This window comes from Tauraco erythrolophus, chromosome 1 (genome assembly GCF_009769465.1).
Source record: "Tauraco erythrolophus isolate bTauEry1 chromosome 1, bTauEry1.pri, whole genome shotgun sequence".
Lineage (NCBI taxonomy): Eukaryota > Metazoa > Chordata > Aves > Musophagiformes > Musophagidae > Tauraco > Tauraco erythrolophus.
The window spans coordinates 122,201,614-122,220,365 of NC_141465.1; the positions used below are offsets into that span (position 1 = coordinate 122,201,614).

Here is an 18,752-nt window from a genome sequence, read left to right on the forward strand (position 1 = left end):
GCAACAAATACTTGCAAGAACTATATAAAATATTCAGGTAAAAATTTGAAAGTCAACATTTTAGAAGAAACATTCTACTTATGCCAACTGTTTAGGTTTAGCAGCTTTTTGGCTTTATGTTTTGAAAGACAAGCTCTCAGGTGATGAGAACAGATGACTGATTTATAAGCAAGCTTTGAATTCTTTTACAACTGTGAGAGAGTCTTTGCTCAAAACTGTCTTCAAATAAGTCAAAGGGCTATAGCGGATGTCAACAGAAACATAGTAAAAGTATTAACCTATAAAACAGAGCAAGAAAGGCAAAAACATTCCAAAAACTCTTTAGGCTTTATTCTCATGTAAACAAGTGGTGCAAATCTCTCTAGAAAAAGCTATTTCCATTTATATTACTTTTTCAAGGGCACATGGGTTGTTCAGAATTCAGCATCACAGTTACACATACAAAAATGTCAGAGAAGAATCATGTTAAGAGAGCTAAGTAGCTCTTTTTACTTCCTCCTGATGCATCTAGCAGTAATTGCTGCCAATGACAGGATGCTAAATTTCATGGTTTAAAGCTCCGATCTCAGAATGAAAATTCATAAATCCTACAGCTGCTCACAACAAACTTGAGGAAATCTAAATCTTCATCTAAAGAGGAAAAAAACAAGGAAACAAAACTTGCAGAATTTCTTGAAAGAACAGGCTTGAAAAAGCCTTCACAGTTAACCAACATATGAGGGTATACTAACAGAAATCTTGTTCTCTTAGCTATTTTCCACCTTCTTAAGTGTTTTTACAAAACATGTTGGTCTCCAATTATATGGCTTCATTCCCTTTCAACTTCCCTGAACAATTTAAGGAATTAAGTACATTTTCTAGAGGATCTGCTATGAAGTATCTTCCAGAAGGCAATCAGTATCTAGCTTGTCTTGAATGTCTTGTTAGCATTCACAAATTGCTACCTAGTTTTTGAACCATACCCAAACCATTTTTGTCCTTTATCCCATCTGGACATTGCAGAGGTCACCCTTGCATCCTTCTTGCTCTCTTAACTTTTACAGCTGAAGAACACTTTGCTGTTTGTTCCAATTTCTTCTGCAAGACTTTACATAATTCATTTTTTGCAGCTGTTAATGCTACACCTGTATGTCTTGACCTCGAAGTCATATTAGAACTAAATAAAAAGCTCATGAGTAATAACGGCAAAAAAAGGATTTGTCTGCATAGAATGGGTTGTATTGGAAAGGACCTTAACCATTCTATACGGACAAATCCTTTTTTCCCCATTATTTCTCATGAGCTTTTTGTTTAGTCCTAATACACCTGGTAAGTTAAATGTCTATCCAGTTGGGTCTCAAGCCTTTTCCTTTAGTATTTTTCCCTGAGAACACAAACATCAGAAAGTTGTGCCTCTTTTTAAGTAAAAGAAATTCTAGGCTTCCTGCACAAACTTCTGAACTCCTCGACTCAAGCCTACCAGCTGAGCCCTCCAGTTACTGACTTTCAGTTACTTACCAGATCAGCTTTTATCAGAGCTACGCCTTGAGATCAAAACTTAAGTTTGCTATCCAGTGAATTAACTCAATCTCTTAGAGTCAGCTCATAATATTCCACCTCTCAAAACCAGGTAAAGAAATAGATGAACTCACTAAGTTACCTGATGAGAAATCTGTTGAGTGTTGACATTCAAGACTATCTATGTACCCACTACAAAACCCTAAAAACTAAATAAACAATGAGCCAAACACACATGGTCAAACTATTCCTTATTTTCGAACTGATATCCTCCAAAATTTAACAAGAAACTATCCTTGCCTGTAAAGAACAGGAGACAGCACATGTGGCAGAGTGATTCTTTATCCACTATTTAAAAAAAACAAATTATTTTTTTCAAATCAACTAGATAAACGTATTGTTTGAATTTTATTACCTGTTCAGGGAATTAGGATGCACTTCAGACAAAATAGCTACCTTTCTAGCAAAGCCAGCAAGAGAAATTGTTTCCAGATTATTTCAGTGAAATAACTGGTCATTTTGAGCCGCAAGATGACGTGTTACTGGAGTCACAATTAAAACTCCATTCCCCATCCTGTTTTTGCTTTTTTACTGTTGAGTCACTCACAGTGACAGAACTATTTCATAGAGAAATTATCATATCAAGCACTGTATCTTTGTGAGGACAGCAGATCCAGATCCTACTGAAATTTAAGTTTTCCCTACCCACATCAAGCCTTACGGTACTCTTCACTTAAGTTTCTGATCACATCATTAAAACCATCCTTAATACAACAAAGGCTCATTAATTTTTTTTTTCTTCATCATCTGCAATGAGAAAGTTAACACTTTACACCTTTCAGAAGCCAAGTACAAATACTGCCAGTTCCCAGCCCCAAAATATGGGCAGGATTTAACCTAAACCAAATAGAAAGGCCGGGGAGACAAGCAGGTGAAAGCAATACAGTTCTGAAGAAAAAAAAAAAATCCTCTCTGGTCGTGCAATATTCAGTGTTTTAGCAGCAAAAAGAAAGTAAAGAAAGAACAGCAGGAAGCAGAAATTGGGCAGAAGGATGACTGGAAACTGTGAGAAAGGAGAAAAAAAAACCAAAAAAAACGAACAAATAAACAGTAAGAGAAGCTTTTGATTCACCATCCTAATTTCAAGAAAGAACCAGAGAACTTTTTCGTTTCAAAGTTGAAACTTTTGCTTAGGATTTAAATAAAACCAGGACAGATAGAGAAAAAACTATAAAAATACATTCTGTAACTGTGCAAATCAACATTTTCCTCAATATTTCACACTAATATAGAGGTACTAATATGTTCCCTATACAGTGCCTCAGTTAAAGACTGAGAATCTGTCTCCATCTCTTCCCTTTTGCCTCACCTTTGGGGGGATTATAAAGGTCAAAGTTTCCCTAAGAACACAGAACTTGCTCTCTTCAGCAGCACTAAGACAAACCATTCCCCTGATCTCAGAGACACCTTCGTATCAATACTGACTACACGTCCAACGTTCTCTGCCCAATACCCACATCCACCCTTTTTGCACTGGTCAATGCCCATGAAGCCACGGCCCAACCTTCCCCAGCTCAGGAGGTACATGGGGAGAACAAGCGCATCGTGTAATTCAGACGCCAATGAAGGACGCACGCCCAGTAACGCAGACAGAGCTAGAAACATGGATGTGTCTGGTGACCCCGCTGGTTCTTCTGCCCTTGCGATGGCACCACATAATGGCAAAAGGCTGGTAGACCAGCCTCTCTTACAATAACAATGAGTACTGCAGCACTTCTGAATCTTTCATGTTATTACATCCTTCTTCCCATCCATCTCCCACTCAGTCTGACCTCGTTAAAAGCCAGGGACCGTTTGTGTCAGGCATGGCCCACTGCTGCCTGTCAAGACACGCCGCAGCGCCGCACGGCATAGCACCCTTTTCTTACCAACTGCAGCACAATTCCCCACTCCTCCTTAATCACAACAGACACAGAAGAATTAAAGTGAACTTTGTAAATACAAAAGGGGTGAGGGGAGGAAGAGTCAAGTATTTTACAAGAGGAAATGTCATGGGAATGTGCTGATAAGAAATAAATTTTGAAAACATGCCAATAATGTGAAGTACAATATGTAACCTAACTGATATTAAATGCAGAGGTATTTTTAATTATTTTCAAAAAGCATTATTGTTACTGGTGGGCTATTTTGAGTAAAACAAAGTGCTACCTTTAACACTTTATTCTAAGTCATTAGGAGATACTGGAGGTACAGATGTCATTTATCCAGACTTCTCTAAGGCCTTTGACACAGTTCTCCACAACATTCTCCTCTCTAAATTGAAGAGAGATGGATTTGATGAATGAACTGTTCGGTGGATGAGGAATTGGTTGGATGGTCACATCCAGAGGGTAGTGGTCAACAGCTGAATGTCCAGATGGAGATGAGTGGTTTCCCTCAGGGGTCCATACTGGGACTAGTATGGTTTAGTATCTTCATCAATGGCATAGACAGTGGGATCAAGTGCACCCTCAGCAAGTTTGCAGATGACACCAAGCTGTGTGGTGCAGTTGACACCCCTGAGAGAAGGGATGCCATCCAGAGGGACCTGGACAAACTCGAGAAGTGGGCCCATGTGAACCTCATGAGGTTCAACAAGTCCAAATGCAAGGTTGTCCTGGTTTTAGCTGGGACAGTTAGCTCTTCTTTTTAGCAGCTAGAAGAGCTCCGTGTTTTGGTTTTACTCAGAGGCTCACTCTGAGAAGAATGCTGATAGCAAGTTGATGTTTGTGGTTGGACGTGATACTCCAAGGACTTTTCAGTGTGACGGAGTGTAGAAGCACAGCGGGATAAGGGGGGAGCATAGCTGGGACAAGGGGGACACGATTCCCCTTGTGCTTTGTGGTGGAACTTAAGATTGAGGGCCAAACTGGCCAATTAGTATTCCATATCATGCAGCGTGATGCCCAGTATAAAAGTGAGGGACAGCCGGACAGAAGGGCTTTTGCACTTTGGCTCTTTCGACGCTTTTGCTCTTTTGCGCTTGCTGCGATGTTGCTCTATTGCTTTTTCTTCTCTCTCTCCCAGTACTCCCACTCTCAGAGTACTCTCTCTCTCTCTCTCTCTGCCCCTCTCTCTATTTCGGGGCCTCGCGTTCGTCCGGAATTTGCAGCTTTGGGACGAGACGGGCTTCGCATACGAGGGGGTGGTGAGCATCCACACTGTGTATTAAATCATCTGTATTAAATTGTTCTTATCTCAACCCACGGGTTTCCCGTTTCTCCTTTAATTCTCTCCTTCATTCCTGGGGGTAGGAGAGGGTGAGTGACCGGCTGTGTGTGGGGTTCGGCCTAACCCACAACAAAGGTCCTGCACTTGGGTCAGAAAAATCCCTAGTATCAATACATGCTGGGAGATGAAAGGATTGAGAGAAGCCCCGAGGAGGTGGTCTTGGGGGTACTGGTGGATGAAAAGCTGGACACGAACCAGCAATATGCACTTGAAGCCCAGAAAGCCAACCGTATCCTGGGCTGTATCAAAAGCAGTGTGGCCAGCAGGTCGAGGGAGGTGATTCTGCCCCTCTACTCTGCTCTCGCGAGACCCCATCTGGAATACCGCGTTCAGCTCTGGAGTCCCCAACTCAAGAAGGACATGGAGCTGCTGGAGCAGGTCCAGAGGAGGGCCACAAAGATAACCTGAGGGCTGGAAAACCTCTCCTATGAAGAAAGATTAAGAGAGTTGGGGCTGTTCAGCCTGGAGAAGAGAAGGGTGCAGGGAGACCTTCTAGCAGCCTTCCAGTACCTAAAGGGGGCCTACAAGAGAGCTGGAGAGGGAGTTTTTGCAAGGGTGTGTAGTGATAGGACAAGAGGTAATGGATTTAAATTGAAAGAGAGATTTAGATTGGATCTAAGGACAAAATTCTTCATGCTGAGGGTGATGAGGCACTGGAACAGGTTGCCCAGAGAGGAGGTAGATGCCTCATCCCTAGAAGCAATGAAGGTCAGGTTGGACAGGGCTCTGAGCAACGTAATCTAGTTGAGGATGTCTCTGCTCATTGCAAAGGGGTTAGACTAGATGATATTTAAAGTCCTCTTCCAATCCAAACTATTTTATGATTCTATGATACTAGCTTGCAAAATCCAAGTAGTTTCATAGTCTGGTTTCTATTTAAGAGCTATTCCAAGGAGCCGTAAGATACATTTGGCATCATGATGGAAATGATGCCTGTGAAAAGCAACACCCAACAAGTAAAAACAATTTTATATGTACCCGGTAGTACACTTGTGGTGTCATTCATCACAATTAAAACAGATCACCAGCTGTTTTCTCTGAAAAGTTCCCAACCCAGCAGTAACTTTCTGCAGATCTTCCCTTGTTCAAGAGAAATAGCTCCCATAACTTTATTTAAAAAAACCCAACTCTCTATTTTTAAATGAAAAATCTTTTAATTAATCTGTTTCATAAGGAAGCAAACTAACAGTATTAACAGCTTAAATCTTAATGTTGTAGATCAGCAATGTCCTTTCTTCGAAAAGATCCATGTGTTTCATTTGGTTTTTTATCCCTATCATTTCAAACACACAGTACAGCTCCAGAAACAGCTATGCACACGTAATCAAAAGGGAACTGAAGATTACTATAAGACTAAGTGAAAGAGGTAGAAATGAAAAACGACAAAAATTTATCTGAATTTATAGAATGCATTATTAAAAATATGCCTCATTTATGATCTAGAATTCTGGTTTACTGCATTTAAATGAACTCAGTGGTTCATAGCAATAAAATCATGTAGTTAATAAATTTTGTGAAGTTTTTGTTATATATTTGTGTAGAGAATGTATCACCTTAAAATGACATGCCTATGGACATTATTGAAGCTACTCTATCAATAGCTGGCTTAATACTAAAGAGTACAGTGTTACACTGCACTGCTAAATGTCACATTCAACAGGTATGATGCCATCTATAGTTAATGAGAAAAGGAAAGCAATGTGTATGAAACCTCTAAGCAGTTTTATATGACCAATACTGAACTCAAAGACATAAAGCGAAGTTTGGCAGGTAATGTTCAACCCAAGGTAAAATGAAAATATACTATGGAAGACAGAATAAAAATAAATGTTTCTTTCTGTGAAATGGACTGTTGCTTTAACTTACATTTACACATCCAGTCTTAAACAACGCATAGGAAATTCTGAAATACTCTTAAGGTACACTAAACATTTTACAGTACTCTAAGCAGATACCACCACTATCTTCAGATACATGAATGTCAGCCTGCAAAAAATACACAAACAGAAATATATCATTTGTTCATATGACATCTTGCTGTATAAAAGGCAAAAACATGCAAGCTTGTCAGAGATTTCCTTACATCTTCCCGATACGACTGGGCAAACGCTAGGACTGTGTTATACATGGCTCCCAGCACACTCTGGCAGAAAGGTCAGTCAAGTACATCCTCCCTCCAAAACTGGTCGTATCTAGCACAGACATGCTATAGCAGGCTCCGAATTCATGCTTGAGCACAAACTTCAACTAAAATCTCCAAGGGAGATTTTTCCAGTAAGTAACACATTACTGAATCAGAATTCAAGATGGACTGAAGACCCATAAGTGTTAACTGTTAGGAAATTTCCTTATTTACTAGGCTTCAGTGATGAAGCAGAACAAATGTAAGATCCATGAGTGCTGGGAGGGCTGGGAGAAGAGACTTCCTTTTCCAATTCCAAAATGAAAGTAAATATATTATTAAATAGTTACTAATTCACAGATGTATTTCCAGAGTTTTTAACGTTATTTGAAGCCACAATAACATTTCAAGCAGTTTTTCTGAAAAAACACAACATCAAATAAAATTTCCATCCTTCTTTCTATGGCTTTAAGCCATATTGAAAAAGTACAAGGGAAAAAGAAAACAAAACAAAACAAAACAAAACACCAACAAGTAGGACAAGAGGAGTAACAGATGGTTTCCTGATCAGACAGAAAAATCACAAATTTCAGATTAACACTGATGGGCTACCACAAGTATCTGGAATAAAGAGACAATAATCAACTTTCTCAATACTTTCTACCTAACAAGAATTGCAGATGTCATAAAAGCCACATAGGATCTGTAGTGTATATATGAGGGTAACTAAACCGGATGTCTCTAAATATCACCACTATGGTAAGTTTTCAATATGCCAAAATTATAGAATGGTTAGGGTTGAAAGGGACCTCAAAGATGGGGCATTATTACCTCTCTGGGCAACCTGTTCCAGTGCCTCACAACCCTCAGAATGAAAAATTTCTTCCATATATCTAATTGAAATCTGCCCTCTTTCAGTTTAAAGCCATTGCCCCTTGTCCTATCACTACACGCCCTTGCAAAAAGTCCCTCTCCAGCTTTCCTGTAGGCCTCCTTTAAGTACTGGAAGGCTGCAATATGATCACCCCGAAGCCTTCTCTTCTCCAGGCTGAACAGCCCCAATATGCCCCAACAGCCCCAAAAAGCAAATCCAAAGGAGGCTGTCCTGGTTTTAGCTGGGACAGCGTTAGCTCTTCTTTCTAACAGCTAGAAGAGCTCCACGTTTTGGTTTTAGTCTGAGACTTGCTCTGAGAAGAACGCTGACAGCGCACTGATGTTTGTAGTTGGCACTGAGGTCTCAAGGACTTTTCAGCTTGCCGTGCTTTGCCAGTGTGCAGGAGCACAACAGGATAGGGAGGAGCATGGCCGGGACAGGGGGTCCACGACTCGTTATGATATGTGCTTAGACTTCGGATTGAGGGCCAAATTGGTTAATAAGTATTCCATATCATGCAGCGTTATGCCCAGTATAAAAATGAGGGTCAGCCGGAAAGAAGGACTTTTACTCTTCCGGGGCTCTCACTTTTGGACTCCTGGAGTGCTCTCTCTGTCTCACTCTCTATTTTCGGGCCTCTAGCTCGTCCAGGATTGTGGTGTTGGGACTTATCTTTTTCAGATCATTAGTTCAGGACGACACAGGCCTCGATCAAGGAGTGCTAAGCAATTACACCGTACATCATTTGTTTGTATATATTTAACCTTGTACATATCTGTATGTGTGTATATATTTTGGTTGCAGTAGTAGCAAATTGTTCTTATCTCAACCCATGGATCTCTTTTCCTTTTCTTCTTTAATTCTCTTCTTCATCCCCAGGGGCTGGGGGAGGGTGAGAGAGCGGCTGTGTGGAGTTTAGTTGCTGGATCGGCCTAAACCACGATAGAGGTGGTGAGGCACTGGAACTGGCTGCCTAGAGAAGTTGTGGATGCCCCATCTCTGGAAGTGTTCAATGCCAGGTTAGATGAAGCTTTGAAACTAGATGATCTTTAAGGTCCCTTCTAATCCAAACCATTTTATGATTCTAAGAAAACAAAACAAGGGCAGAGGAGTGCAGGATTTGAAACCATTGTTTTTCTTGCCAATTTTGAACTCTTCTGGGTTTCATTCCCCAGATATTAGAGGAACAGAGTAACTGCTTTCTTTTGTTTAGTTTTAAGGTCATATTGCTTAGGTATTTATGTAAATTCCAGTTTGTAAGCTAACAGCATGTCAGATGCACTTTAAGTTCAGTATTGGTGTCAAAAGATACATTATGTTAGAAGATTCCATTGTGGAAAATTAGAATAGCAAGACAGTGGTTCACCTCTTCATAAGATTTCAGTCTTGTTTAAATCTGGAAATTAATATTGGATGAGCTGTCTTATCCTCCATTTGGTTTCTCTTATTCCCTAATCTAAGTATCAGATTTATGGATTTATAATAAGGACCTCGTGCATTCCTTTAGTCTGTACTTACATTTACCACAACTTCCATAAGAAGTGGAAAAAAAAAAGCTCTTGGTACTTTCCTATAATACAATGAAATATACTTCTGGTAGTAAAAGACATGGACTGAAGCAAAGATTCAAGTGTACAGGTTTTAAAATTACATGGAAATACCCCAACAGACACTCTCAAATTGTCAGCAAATTCTTCCAGCAGACAGTGGTTTAAATTCACAGCTCCAATAACCACAAATTTCCTCGAAGAATTCCATCATGGGAAGGTATACAAAGGTAGAGGCAACCCTGTCTGGTCTGTACTGCTTTTGTGATAGAAACAAGACATATTTAGAGCAGACAAAATGAAGCAATTTCAGGCTCAATAAATGAACATTCTTACTATCTGTTCCATAATTAATCTGGTAAGCAAACTCTAAAGGGCTTAATGCAATGCTTCTTTTATCAATTAGCACCACGATCTTTCTGATTTTGAAGTAATTTCTACCTAATCCAGACTTTGAACTTTCCACACTGATTAACTGAAAATTCAAAAAGTTAATGTAAAAAAATCCATCTGATTTCAAGGATGGTTTATCCTGTCTTAACACACATATGCCTATAAGAAAAATAAATAGTAACTATTGCTATAAGAGTTACATCCTCTCATGGAGCACAACTTACAGTGGCAGTTTTGTTTCACGTGGCAATTCCCACCTTGAAACGTACGGAAAGGTATTTTGCCAATTTTTTTTCATTTCTTGAAAATAAGTGTACTACCTTACAAAAATGAAGCCAGATTTGACAAACAAATCCATTACACATAAGGAAGAACTATGATAAGAAACGAAGAGATGAAAAATCCCTGGTTCAAAACTTCTGCAAAAGAAATTATACAAATGAGGAATCAAGAAAAATTACAAATTAAGACTTTTATGCCCAAATGTATGCTCCAAGGACTATATATTGCTCTCCAAATATGATCGCATCTTCCACTATATACTGGCAAGCAGAGAACATGACCAGAGCACAGCTACTGAAGTCCATATAACTAAAAGTAAACAAACAAAACCCGAGGCTTTTCTCTACTTCATTAGAGTTAAAGCACTGTCATCTTGGAGTAAATGCAGTGGTATCTTCTTCTCTACATCATAATTTGGAGCATATTAGCTCTTCACAGTATTAGGACAGAGAGATGGCTAGGGTAGTAAGTCCTCCAAATTCCCCATGAAGACAAAACCAGAAATGGAACTACCACAGATTCAGTAACAGTCTCTCTTGTTTCCCCTCCCCTGGTTTATGGCATTCCATGCCTGTGTTTTTTAGGGAGTGTTCCCCATGAACAGATGTTTAAAAGCCCTTCCGTTGCTGGCTGTGTACCAGGCACAAGCATTTCCCCTGACCAGTCTTCTGGGTTTTGTCACACTATAAAGGCAAGACCAACCAGCAGAAGAGACCAGCAAGTTCCACAGCAACAATGGAACCTCCTGCCTGAGCACAACACACGTGGGCCTCAAAGTGCAGACTAATATGTGAACCATATAAGGAAACAAATCAAGATCTAAACTTAATCAAAGCCTAAAGCTTTGCAAGATGTGTTTGCAAGTACAGTATAATATGCACACACCATATTAGGCAACTGGAATTTCAACTCAAAAGTATTTTCATCTTGCAAAACTTAATGAGCAAATATAGCAAGGTATTTTATGAAGGTTTTTTTCCTAAACATATGTAAAGCATAAAATGTAGGGCCACTATTGGAAGTAAAAGTCCTCTTCTGCATTACAGAATTTTATTGAAACAAACCTTTGTCAGCATAACTATGTAAATCCAGTCACAAACAGCATCATACTCAATTATTCTTGTCTATAAAAAGTAGCTATTGTGTCACAAATATTTAAATAAACAAATAAGCGTCCTATACCAAGGTTAAAACAATGCTTTGAGCCAAGACATTTATATTTTTCACTCCACTCCTTTTCAACAGAATTCTACAAAAAAAGCTACACGTTTATAAAAAGTAAGAAGACTCACGGGAAAGTCAGATTATCTAGAATTTCCAGATTCAATGTCAGCACTTGTCAAACACAATACTGGAGAGATAACCTTAAGACATGTAGTGTTACACAATTTAAATAAATCCAATTACTTGACTTAGTATCAGCAAATTGCCATGCTCTACTCATGCAGAACCTCACAAAGCAAACACAGGTAGAAAATTCTAGATGGATCAAACAAGGGCAAAATGTTTACTAGAGTCCTGAAAGATTTTTAAAGTTTATAATGGCTGTCTATCCCACAGTATGTTAGAAAAAAACAAAACCAAACCAAAACAAAAAAAAAACCACGCCAAACAATTATTTAAATACCATTACTACACTTCTAACTCTTTATTAAAAAAAGACAGCTGCAATGTACCTACCCTGTGTTAGTGTTCTATTCTGATTATAAAAGCAGGAAATATTTTGAGAATGTACCATTCAATTTGGAAATTTATTTATTTCTGCAGCATGAATTCTTCAACACAGCAATTCTTCAGACAACATCAGTAGAACTGTGGTAGAAAAAGCCCATTCTGGACTCTCTTAATCTATATCATCTCTCCCAAAGTGTGTCATCCTGATAGCAGAAACATTTTAAATCATCTAAGCAATTTCTTCCATTTTGTTAGGAATATTGGACTGGATATTCTAGATAATCCCAGGCAGTCACTTGCTCTCTCAAAGCACTATATCAAAACCCTTCCACAAATTAGTAAATCAGTCTTCTGTCTCTCCCCTTCCTTCTAGACTTCTGTGAAGGAGAGGAAGCTTTTGGGATCAACCATAACAAATCTATTTTCACCATGCTCTCATAGAATAGAAAATGTTTTTAGATAAGTGGTCATTAAGAAATGCTGTATCTCTATGCCACTACAAAACATGGTTTAAAATCATCATATCTGCCAAAGAGAAATCAGCCTCTGTTTCCACCTCATGGAGGCACATGCACCGCAGTCCTGAGGCTGAGCTGCACAGCTGCACAGTTCAGCAGGGCATGAGGAACAATATACCATATATTATCTTTTGTCCAACAGGTACGAAGTGATCTGAAAGTGCTTCTGGAGACCTGCTTTCAAACCCTAGCAGCTTGAATGGGCGCTCATTGAAACTAATAACATAACTTCCTATACTGTAAAAGTCCATTTAATCCAATTAATCTTTACCGTAACTAAATTAACCATTAACCTTTGACTTAAATAGATCTGACTTCTACAGAGTTGTCTGATATCCACAGTCTGTCAGAGGAAGAACAGCTTTAAAAAACATGAAATATTCAGAAATAGGTAAGATCAAAGGCGGACTCTGGTTAAATCAGAGATTCTTTCAATCTTCTTCTGTTTCCCTTTACACTCCTACCCCCCATCCCACTAGAAGGAATTGCAATAAAAACTGACCACACAAATCTTTCATTCTAAGAAAACAACTGCTACTTCATGCTCAAGTTTTTTTAACAGTTGAATAACAAGACGATGTAGGAAATATTCACAGGGCAACACAGAATCATAGAATGGTTTGGGTTGGAAGGGACCTCAAAGATCATCTAGTTCCAACTCCCCTGCCATGGGCAGGGACATCCTCCAACATACAATATATTAAGCTGCAAAGGTAATGGTCAATCCTAGCATTCTATTAACAAAAGAGTTAGAAGTAATTATGACTCCATTTCAGGCTTGCCAAACCTCGATTCTTCAGAGGCATAAATAAATGGAAATAAAGTGGAAAAAACCCAACATTTCTATCTTTCCAGCTGTATAAACCTTATTTGTGTGTGGCTCTTTGCGGGTGCAGTGTACTCAGAATGCAGCTGAGAATCATTAATATTGTTTTTCTGATTTGTAAAATTTAGTGCATTTATTTCTTGAATGGTGAAACACTTCAATTAGGAAAAATATCACCAAATACTTCAACAAATGTTAGGTTTGCCATAACTTCTGTGTTGAATTAAGGCCTACAAAGGGATCAAGGACTTCCTGTGCTTAAAACTCTAAACTCTACTAAGGATTTTGATTTCATCAAGTAAAAATCCTTCATTCTATTTGCTCAAACCTGAAGATGGAATATCTCAAAGCTGAGTTGATCAAACCGCTACCTGTTTTTGAAAATGAGTGCCTATTGCTCAAGAGCTATGCTGACTTGACAACTCTGAAGTGTAATGCCTTTTTACCAGAAGTGTATTACACACAGCAACAGTACATACCAGTTATTTTCAAACCAACTCTGTAAGGCAGTTCTCTAGTCCTCAGACTGTCTCCCCACAGGCATTCATACCTCCACAGGGATGTCCGACTCTAGAAATAACAAAGCTAAGTGATGAAGGAGGGAAGAAGAGGTATGCTGAAGGCACAGAACGAGGACAACAAAGTAGAAAGCATCCACAGGAGTCCAGAAGATCAAGCTATTAATGACAGACACAACAGATACTTCATCTTGATCTGTGAGTGGCATGAACTTGTCTGTCTACTGAGCGCTGTTCAGATCAAACGTTGACTCATTTAATCTCCTCAGCAGAATACACCAGGACAACCAAAGCTACTGCTGTTCTTTGCCTGCCTCAACCTCCTCCTGTAAATAGCATGAGCTCCAAGGCAAGTGGCAGTTTGAGACATCACAGCTCGCAGTCCAATATATTAAAATGAACTAGCATGAATTCAAAACTCCCTCGGCACACCAGGATGTAAACTACAGTGACTCAGGAGATCTCCTACTTCCCAGCCTGCTACTCCTGCCACAGGAGAAGGGTCGGACAGACAGGAGATACAGTAACTGCATCAGCCACACCAATCTAATTTTTTTTCATTTTAATACAAATCTTAAGGTAACAGAACAGAGCATGCAAATTCTACCAACTTTCTGATATGTATCTTGAAGAAGGAAAACAAGGCCTGTGTTGTTGATCTTATTTTACCTTTTCCTCCTGCATAAATAAAGGCCTATTGCAACATTATTTTGTTTCCTGCTTTGTCAGCCTCATTTGACCTTCTACAGCAAGGACAAGAGCTCTGGGCTGGACCAACAGAATGCCAACCTTCCCTTTCTGGTGCAGATGCTATTTTGGAGCCTCTATGGCATCCTAGCACTAGCATAAAATCACTCATTTCTTGGAGTCAAGAAACAATAGCATTCCGGAAACAGGTGGCGTTTGTTTAAATATGCAACAGGGAGATATATATATATATATAAAAAAAAAAAGGTAGGAACGGATTTTAAACAAATACTTTAGCCATTTCACACCCTGATTGTGCTGAGTTCCTCTCATAATTCATTACTGTTTAACTTTTGTAGATAAAAATAGTTCAACAGGAGTACCAAAGAATTCTGTCCTGTGATTTAGATCTTACAAGCAGCTTACGCAAAGTTGCTTTGAAGGTGACCTAAAAAGTTAATCTTAAAATTCATTCTTCCAACTGGAGGAAGAAGAGCTGGGAAATCTAGGCAGATAATTACTGTGGAATGACAGCATACAATCTTTCTATGCAAATTCACTCTCAGTTGCAAATAGCTTTCTATGCTAATTCAGGACTCAACCCTTCCCCACCCATCTTAAAAAAACACCTTCTGTAAATACACTTGTCTCTAATATGTTCCACAAGGTCAACAAACTCAAGCACTACAAACATTACTGTGATGATGTCTACGGTAAAAGAATCCACCCCCCAGAATCCTACTCTCAAGATGGTGGCAAGATCCTCCTCCGTCCTTGGTTTGGATAAGGCAGTAGTAGACCTGAGCTGCTGGAACTCGTTTTAGACTTATTTCGTATTTGGTAATTCCATTCTGAAACCTAGTTATGAATGGGAAGTCAGTGCAAAGTAGGTAGAATATTAATCATAAAAAGAACTTTCTTGAACATCAAAGCTAACCTCAAGTGATTAAGGAGATGACCTGTAAGATATCCAAGTGATTCAGACCGTAGGTGGCTCAATGGCATCTAATAAATAATTCCAAAACAGCCTGGCAAATTCAAGAAGTCATTGCACAACACAAACAATAAAAATACAGTAGCTTAAAATCGTGACTAGGCTGACAGCTACCTTCTGGGGTTCCTGAGTAGCCTCTAAGCAGCTCCAAAAGAGTCTCCTAAATTGGAGGCTGCATTGTCCACAGATTGATTTGTCAAGATTTGTCTCCACACATTTCAGGCAGGCATAAAGCTCCTATAAATTTTTGTTTTGTTTTGTTTTCATTTTAATAGAGCATTGCATGCACAGTTTGTGCCATTAAAGAAATGGAATTTGGCACCTCTTAATGCCAATTAACCTTTTACATCCTTGTAAGAGATGAGAAGGGGTAAACTTTCTCATTTTTTTCTCTTATTTGTATAGTTTTATACACAAATTTCCCAGGAAATTCGCTGCTTTGAATGACAGGATGCTTGTCCTCTGATAAGCTCCCCAAGAGGGCAGAGCATCTGCCAAGTCAAAAGCATTGGCATGTGGATGCCCAGTACAAGCAAAAAAGAAGACTGAGCTTCTGGCACCGTGCTCAACTCAAACAAGAGAGCCTTAAGAATGCAGCAGGGGACTCTGGTAAACAACTATTACTACCTTCTTTTAAAAAAAAAAAAAATAATAATAATTCTCCCCAGTACATTTTAGTTGATTTTTCAAAGTTGAACTTGAAACTAACTGTTGTATACAACATAGTTGCCTGGTATGAGTTTAACAGGACTGCTGATGGTTAGTTGCTAGCAATTTTAATAATCCCATGAACAACTTGAGATGTGAGTCAGCAAAGATCACATGAGCCACAATTGCTAGCAGCAAGAGAAGAATTCAGTTCCCACAAGGAAAGATACCACATTTTAGAACTTCTGACCTATTCCTTGTGCCTCAATTAATAATGACTTCATGGATCATCATAATCCTATCGCATTCCTAAATTAAGCACCTGATGCTACCTGAAACAAGATAATTCTCTTTAGGTAAAAAAAAAAAAAAAAAAAAAACAACAAAAACCACAAGCAAAGAAAACCCACAGCAGTAACAGAGTGAAACACACATGCCTTTCAGTGCTTTTTCCTAAACAGCACACACTAATGAAAATAACAGATACTAAAGTAAAATGCCAGAATATCACAACATATTTATTTGTTTTGGTTTCTTTTAATTCTGAAGAGCATCGTCTTACACTGCTGATATTAAATCTTACTGATCTATAATTATTCGTAACACAAAATAGACAATAATTTGTCCAAGAAACAAGACAGAATTTCATTGAGTTAAATAATAACGTTTAATATTTTCATCTGTATCAGCCACAATCCAGGTAACACAAACAGAAGAGGATAAAAGTAAGAGAGTCACTGTGCACAGTGATGTATCTAGAAGAGTGAATGGCTACTTCACACTGAGGAAAGTACAGTTGTTAGTAAGATGGGAGAAGCAACACCCTCAGCTTAGAGTAAGGGTCAGATACATCAAACCTTCATTACTATGCCTTTTTAGTATTAATGAATCGCTGCCATTCATCATGCTATTTTTGCTTTAAACATGCTACTTTCTGCATAACTTTTCAATTGCACAAAAAATTTACAGCTGGGCTGAATTGCATGCAACTGAAGCTAATATCCATATTCTACTATCAATTAGTATGGCCCCAATATCCATATTCTACTATCAATTAGTATGGCCCTACCAAACACTATGGCCCCTGCCTTGCTGCAGATCACATGCTGCCATGTGCATTTCAAAACAGAGGAAGAGACAACACTGACAATTGTTGCTGGCTGCTTATTTTTTAATGAGAAAAGCTAGTGAAGCTGAGGACTAATCTGCTGGTAAATCACTGAAAATCTGCAAACGCTTTTTATAGCAAGAATCCTTTGATATTCGCTGTTTAAAAAAAAAATCAAGTTGTAGATGATTTGAGCAACAAGCTCAAATTCAAGGAAGTTAGGGGAATAACTTATAACACATGCACAAAACGACTGACTCTCAACTGCGCATGGTATATCTGAAAGTGGCTATGTAGATAAACGTGAGTAACTTGCAATAACATGGAAAGATTACATCAAATGCATTAAACAGCCACAGAGGCACGTACATTTTTTGTCAAAAAAAGAACAACACTCCTATGGAAGAAATAAACATTTGTAAATAAAAAGTAAGAAATCATAAAAATCAGGAACCAAAGATAGGAATTAAAGAAAACAAAACCCCAAAACGGGGTTTGTGGCTGCTCCGTCCCTGGAAGTGTTCAAGGCCAGGTTGGATGAGGCTTTGAGCAACCTGGTGTAGTGGAGGGTTTCCCTGCCCATGGCAGGTGGGTTGGAACTAGATGATCTTTGAGGTCCCTTCCAACTCTAACCACTCTATGATTCTACGATAATAAATCACTGGATTAAATAATCGGTGGATTAAAATAAATATGAAGAACACCACCATAATTCTCCAACTACTCATGCTTTTTGTGTAACTTACTTATTGGAATAGATGAGTTGTATAAAAAGAGCATCTAAAAAAGAACAGGTTACAGGAAACGTAAATAAAACTGAATGCTGTTACTAGAGCTCAGGTTGGCAAAACAAGCAAAAAGTAATGTGCTTAGTTACTGAACAGAGACCTACAACTCTAGTACTGCCTCAAAACAAAAATTCATGGAGCTACCAACTCAGTTTGAAACATTTACTACCGGTAAGAAAAAGGAAAAAATAAATTATATTCCATTTTGAAAAAGTTTTTTTAACAGAAATAATCACATCCTGACAGAAGCAGCCTTATTCAGAGGGTGAACTTCCAACGATAAGGTGGATTAAGGTGGATTTCCAATGCTAAGCTTGAAACAGAAATGTATTTTTAAATCTTCAGAATGTAGTCCCTGTATTAATCCTCTATGTATACAGTGGTTTTGTACAAAACTTATCAAGTCTGAGTATCACTGCAGACTGAAGTAAAACTTCCCAGTGGCCTGCACAGCCGTAGATATTCTTAAAAAAGGAGGTAAAGGCAGAAGGAGGCACAGAGAGCAGGATTCATCCATACAAAGCTGTCTTTGATGATAAGCAAACGTCTAGCTTGTTGGGGCATGTTAAAGATACGGACAAATTCTAGGTCACTGCTCAAGGGAGATCAAAAATTGAGCCTTACCCCATAAAAGCACACAGTATCATTCAAGCTCTGCTAGACTTGAATTTGATTCCTGTCAGTTTACCTTTTACTCTTACAAGCTTCTTTGATGTACATGACAATCCATCAGGCAATGGGTGCTTTAGAACCTAGAAATCCCTTCTTTGAAGCTCCAAGTGAAATAAATCAGCTGTCAAGCTTCATGAACTCTGTTTTTTTTCCTAAATAGTTTTAAATGTCTGTTTAACGTCCAAACAATAAAATGTCTTTTCTTCGCTACATTTAGGTTACAAGTAAAATGAAGGTTGTCTTTGTCCTCAGTCACTTCATTTTACATGCTAAACCTTACGTCTTCAAAAATGTTATTGACCAAATCTAAGGCATACAACTGAGATATTGTAGA

The 18,752-nt window shown here is 38.7% G+C and overlaps 1 protein-coding gene across 1 annotated transcript in view; it reads right to left on the reverse strand.

The window, feature by feature from the left end:
* Positions 1–18,752, reverse strand: part of ARHGAP42 (Rho GTPase activating protein 42) — a 172,643-nt gene that overhangs the window by 114,097 nt on the left and 39,794 nt on the right. The window lies entirely within an intron of this gene.